Consider the following 6,354-nt stretch of genomic DNA (forward strand, 5'->3'; position numbering starts at 1 on the left):
AAGAGGTTAAATTTATTCATGAATTCTGTAATGCTATTTCATACAGTCATTGTTCACTGCAATGTCTCAAAAACAGTCATATTATTAAGACACTAAGACACACAAGTGTTCAATACGTATGGTGAACAATATATTCCTGAATTTGTAAGTATCAATATAAAATGTAATATCTTCTCTGTGCTAGGCCTTGATATATCTGATAAATAAGCAAAATAATAAAATATAGGAATAATAAATACTTCTTTTTTTGGAAGTGATCACACTCTATAAATTTGAACATCTCATCAAAGAATTTGTCCTTGCATTTTAGGAAGAACTTATATGGGAAATCTCTGCCTTGTACCCAGTTTTTTTCTTTAACTTACACTTTTTTCAAAGGTCATGGGTCTTTAACAACTTTGAGTGGAAAGGAAATTACTTATTTATATTACTCTAAGAGATGAAGAAAATTTAATGAGTTAAGAGTTTATGAATATAATGTAAATTTCAATATGGCTACCTTTACTTAGACAAACAGCAACAAAAGTACCTTTAAAAATGGCAAGCTGTTCCTTCTTTTTGGATGATACACGTTTCTCAGCGGTTTTGATACTTTATTTTACATATGTTAGTGGCTTCAATTCCACAGTGTCAGGATGGCCATAAAAAGCCTCAGCTTGAGAAGAAGCAATGGAGACAGCTAATCAGCCTACATTTTCACTGATTTCCTTATAATTATTTCTTCTCCACAAAAGAGAAAAATAAATACTCTGCAATCAGGGAGGAATACATGTTTACAAATAACATTCAGATCTACACCAATGATAACACTGATGTATTTTAAAGTATATTTTGATAGAAGGGAAAAAATGCTCTGCATCATAAATGACCTTTGAAACACAGACCACCTACATATTTACTGTCTGATATAAGGTAAATAATTTATTTTAATTTTTATTTCTTCAAATATAGCAATAATTTGGTTGATGTGAGGAGAAAGGGTGACTTTGTATGTAAAAAAGTAAATGATAAAAAAACACATGAAAATAGCTTTTAAATCCCTGGTGTGACTCATCATAAGGAGCGTCTACTGCTATAATTACAATATTCCTAGCTGAATCCATGAAAATTTAAACACCAATGTTGCTGAACTGTGGGTTTTGCTAGCCTAAAAGGTTATTTTTAAACAACATAACGAAACTCCCTTAACATTCAGTTGTGTGTTTGCGCTTGTGAAAAATGAGTTGTGTGTATATGGATAGGGTGTGGAATAATGACAGGAAAGTATATATAGTTTATCATTTCATAAGTCTAAGGCAATTTCTATATATATTCAATTTGGTTTCATATCTTAAAACATATAATATGAATTCAAAAATATGTGGTGTGCTTTTTACTGTAGCCCACCAGGCTCCTCTGTCCATGGGATTTTTCAGGCAAGAATACTGGAGTGGGATGCCATTTTTCTCTTCCAGGTAATCTTCACGACTCAGCGATAGAAACTGCATCTCCTGTATCTACTGAATTGCACGCAGATTCTTTACTTGTTACATTATTGGGGAAAGGACAATTGTTATTATTGGATACTAAAATAATGTTATTATTAAATTCAAGAAGCAAATTTTGTCAGATTAATGCAAAAGTTTCCAAACGTTCAGCTTAAATCTCAACACTGTTCTCATTGCAGAAGAAATAGGATATAAAATGCATCCATGAACTTCGATTTGACTTGTTGCTGTTGCTTAAGAGAAGGCAATGGCACCCCACTCCAGTACTCTTGCCTAGAAAATCCCATGGACGGAGGAGCCTGGTGGGCTGCAGTCCACGGGGTCTCGAAGAGTCGGACATGACTGAGTGACTTCATTTTCACTTTTCACTTTTCACTTTCATGCACTGGAGAAGGAAATGGCAACCCACTCCAGTGTTCTTGCCTTGAGAACCCCAGGAACGGAGGAGCCTGGTGGGCTGCCATCTATCTGGTCACACAGAGTCGGACACGACTGAAGTGACATAGCAGCAGCAGCTGTTGCTTAGTTGCTAACTCCTGTCCAGCTCTTTGTAATCCCATGAACTCTAGCCCACGAGGCTTCTCTGGCCATGGGATTTGCCAGGCAAGAATACTGGAGTGGGTTTTCATTTCCTTCTTCAAGAGCTCTTCCTAACCCAGGGATCGAACCCACGTGTCCTCCATTGGCAGGTGGATTATTTACCAGTGAGCCACCAGAGAAGCCCCCTTAGCTTGAGTAGCACTATCTAATATGTTGGAGAAGGAAATGGCAACCCACTCCAGTATTCTTTCCTAGAGAGTCCTATGGAAAGAGGAGACTGGTGGGTTGCTGTCTATGGGGTTGCACAGAGTCAGACATGACTGAGGCAACTTAATATGCATGCATGCATTGGAGAAGGAAATGGCAACCCACTCCAGTATTCTTGTCTGGAGAATCTCAGGGATGGAGGAGCCTGGTGGGCTGCCATCTATGAGGTCGCACAGAGTCAGACATGATTGAAGTGACTTAGCAGCAGCAGCAGCATCTAATATGTATCATGGCTGACAAAGGCAGTAAGAAATACCCTAGAATGATATACTATGGTAATTTAAATTACAGGTATGAATTTGCATAAAATAAAAAAAGTTATTTAAAGGGCATTATTTTGGCATATTACTTTAAAATGCCATTATATCAATTAAATGGCTTAGGTACAATAAGTATCAAGTGTATTTTTCTCATTTTTATTCAATAAAGTACAGTATCTGTGGAAATTGATGAAAACAAAGTCTCGCTTTCTAGTCCAAAGACTCAAATGCTCTCTATTGGGAAACATCATTTACTCTCATATTAGACACATATCAGGGCCAGCTTAAAAGAAGCAGTATTATAAGTAGTCAAATGCTTAAATAAAATTTTAACATCTGTGGAGGCAATGCATTTCATTTTAGGAAAGACATGCAGTTCTGGCATCAACAGCACCACCTCCACATTCTCCACCTTCCAGGTGACAGGCATACCTGGGCTGGAAGCTGTTCACATCTGGATCTCCTTACCTTTCTGTGCCGTGTTCTTGGTAACCCTGGTGGGCAATGTGACCATCATGACAGCTATCTGGAAGGAACATGCCCTCCATGTGCCTATGTACCTCTTCCTGGTCATGCTAGCTGCCTCTGATTTGGGTCTGTCCCTCTTCACCTTCTCCACAATGCTGAAGATCTTCTGGCTGGATGCTAGAGAACTCACCTTATATGCTTGCTTCACCCAAATGTCTTTTACTCACACTTTGCCAGATTTTGAGTCAGTAATCATACTGGCAATGGCCTTTGACCACTATGTGGCCATTTCTCATCCACTGCACTATTCTTCCATCCTCACCAGCAGTGTAATTGCGAGGATAGGTTTGGCCATTGTAGGGCGAGCCACGATGCCCAAGTACCCCTTCCTACCCTCTTGAGGAGGCTGTACTTGGGTCATTTTAATGTACTTTCTCATTCCTACTGCCTGCATTCTGATATTCTAAAGCTTTCTTGCTCCAGCACTAGGGTCAATAGCATTGTTGGACTCTTTATGGTGCTTTCCAACATGGGCATTGATTTTCTCCTTTCTTACCTGTTGATTCTGAAAACCAAGATGAGTGTTTTATCCCATGATTGCTACCTCAAAACTCTCAACACCTGTATTTCCCACCTCTCTACTGTAGCCCTCTTCTTCACACCTATGATCTGCTTGTCTATACTTTACCAATTTGGCCCAAGACTTTCTCAAACATCTTTGTACTCATGGCCAACATGCATTTTCTCATTCCTCCTGTGATGAACCGCATCATCTATGAGGAGAAAATCAAGCAGATCCAAGATAAAATCTTAAAACTCTTCATCAAAAAAAGACCTGAAGAATCCTGAGCCAAATTTATAACATGAATTTTGGAAAACAGATACAAGTCAATAGTCACTATCCCAACTCTTCCAGCTGAAGTGACTTTTCTTCATTGCTATATACATAAGGAGGCAACTAAAAGGGCTGAATGTGTTTTATTTTCACAACTTACACTGGCCATGATTCTCCCTTTCAGCACCAGCCTTTGGTTTAATTTATCATGATAGTTTTCTGTGCCCAATTACTTTATGAATTGATGATTACTTTCATTTCAAATTTTGGAAGTTGTTTACAATTTTTTGTGTTTTTCTTCAGTTCTATAAAAGACACTTTTTTTTTCATTATCCCTTGTCCCATGTTTCTTTATCATTATCATATAACAGTTCCATTAAATACTTCAGTATTTCAATCCAGATTTTCTACACATGTAAAATTCTCTCTTTCTTGAATTTTCACTATTCATGATAATTAAGTTTAAGACATCTCATAAAGCAGCATTGATTGATTAGATCAGGTAAGTAGAAGTTTAGGATGTAGTGTAGTTATGTGAAGTGAAATTGGGAGGGTTAACTCTGGTGGGGACAAAATGACAAGGTAAAATTAACACAAGAACTCAAATAACAGAAAATTGTTTCAAAATGATAATAAAGTCAATTATACAAAAATTTTAGTCTCTTTCTTTTTGATCAAAAACAAAAAAAATTATTGATTGTACAGTAAGATTTGTCACATTAGATGTGGCCTGATTATTTTCAAAATTGCATCGAGTATTAATTAATTATATGTATCTTTTAAAACTGCTTTAATGGAAGTTATCAGAAGTAATTTCAGGTTGGACTTTTGAAATTCTCTTTATCTGCTATACTGATGCTAGATAGATAACCAAGATAAGAATTTGTCATCAGGTTCTACCTACAGTATAAGTAAAATTGGGAAAATTACTCTTTTCTTTCAATCCCCCAAATACCTTAAGATTTCAATGTTTGAGAGACAGTAAAATTCCTTAACTCACAGGTTAGGCTAGGAACTCTGTATGTTGAGACACCTGCCAACTAATGTAAGATACCTTTGCAAGCATTGGCTACCTAAAGTTTCTTAAAAGCTTCTTTTCATATCTGATTAAATGAGAATTATTTCAAATACGATATTTTAGCAAGGGGGTGATTTCATTACCAATATTTCCAATTCAGTTCAGTTCAGGTCAGTCACTCACTCGTGTCTGACTCTTTGTAACCCCATGAACTGCAGCATGACAGGCCTTCCTGTCCATCGCCAACTCCCAGAATTCACCCAAACTCATGTCCATTGAGTCGGTGATGCCATCCAACTATCTCATCCTCTGTTGTCTCCTTCTCCTCCTGCCCTCAATCTTATATCATAGTAAATAAAAAAGAAGAAGCTGATGGAGGTGATGGAATTCCAGCTGAGCTATTTCAAATTCTAAAAGATGATGTTGTTAAAGTCCTATACTGTATATGTTAGCAAATTTGAAAAACTCAGCAGTGGGTACAGGACTGGAGAAGGTCAGTTTTCAATCCAATTCTAAAGAAAGGCAATGCCAAAGAATTTTCAAACTCATTTCTCATGCTAGCAAGGTCATTTTCAAAATTCTCAAGCTAGGCTTCAACAGTACATGAACCGAGAACTTCTAGATATACAAGCTGGATTTAGAAAAAGCAGAGGAACTAGAGATCAAATTGCTAACATCTGTTGGATCATAGGAAAAAAAGGGAATTCCAGAAAAAAAAAAAATCTACTATTGTTTCATTGACTACGCAAAAGCCTTGACGGTGTTCAGTTCAGTTCAGTTCAGTTGCTCAGTCGTGTCTGACTCTTTGTGACCCCATGAACCACAGCACACCAGGCCTCCCTGGCCATCACCAACTCCCGGAGTCCACTCAAACCCATGTCCTGTGAGTTGGTGATGTCATCCAACCATCTCATCCTCTGTCATCCCCTTCTCCTCCTGCCCTCAATCTTTCCCAGCATCAAAGTCTTTTCCTGTGAGTCAGCTCTTCTCATCAAGTGGCCAAAGTATTGGAGTTTCAGCTTCAAGATCAGTCCTATCAATGAACATCCAGGACTGATCTCCTTTAGGATGAACTGGCTGCAGTCCAAGGGCCTCTCTAGAGTCTTTTCCAACACCACAGTTCAAAAGCATCAATTCTTCAGCACTCAGCTTTCTTTATAGTCCAACTCTCACATCCATATGTGACCACTGGAAAAACCATACCTTTGACTGGACAGACCTTTGTTGACAAAGTAATGTCTCTGCTTTTTAACATGCTGTCTAGGTTGGTCATAACTTTCCTTCCAAGGAGTAAGCATCTTTTAATTTCATGCCTGCAATCACCATCTGCAGTGATTTTGGAGCCCAGAAAAATAAAGTCAGCCACTGTTTTCCACTGTTTCCCCATCTATTTGCCATGGAGTGATGGGACCAGATGCCATGATCTTCGTTTTCTGAATGTTGAGCTTTAAGCCAATGTATTCACTCTTCTTTTTCACT

At 37.9% G+C, this 6,354-nt stretch overlaps 1 pseudogene; it reads left to right on the top strand.

Annotated features, from left to right (window-relative positions):
- Positions 1 to 2,901: 2,901 nt before the first annotated feature.
- On the top strand, positions 2,902 to 3,871 carry LOC138092174 (olfactory receptor 51G2-like; annotated as a pseudogene).
- The last annotated feature ends 2,483 nt before the right edge of the window (positions 3,872 to 6,354 follow it).

This window comes from Capricornis sumatraensis, chromosome 16 (assembly GCF_032405125.1).
Source record: "Capricornis sumatraensis isolate serow.1 chromosome 16, serow.2, whole genome shotgun sequence".
NCBI lineage: Eukaryota > Metazoa > Chordata > Mammalia > Artiodactyla > Bovidae > Capricornis > Capricornis sumatraensis.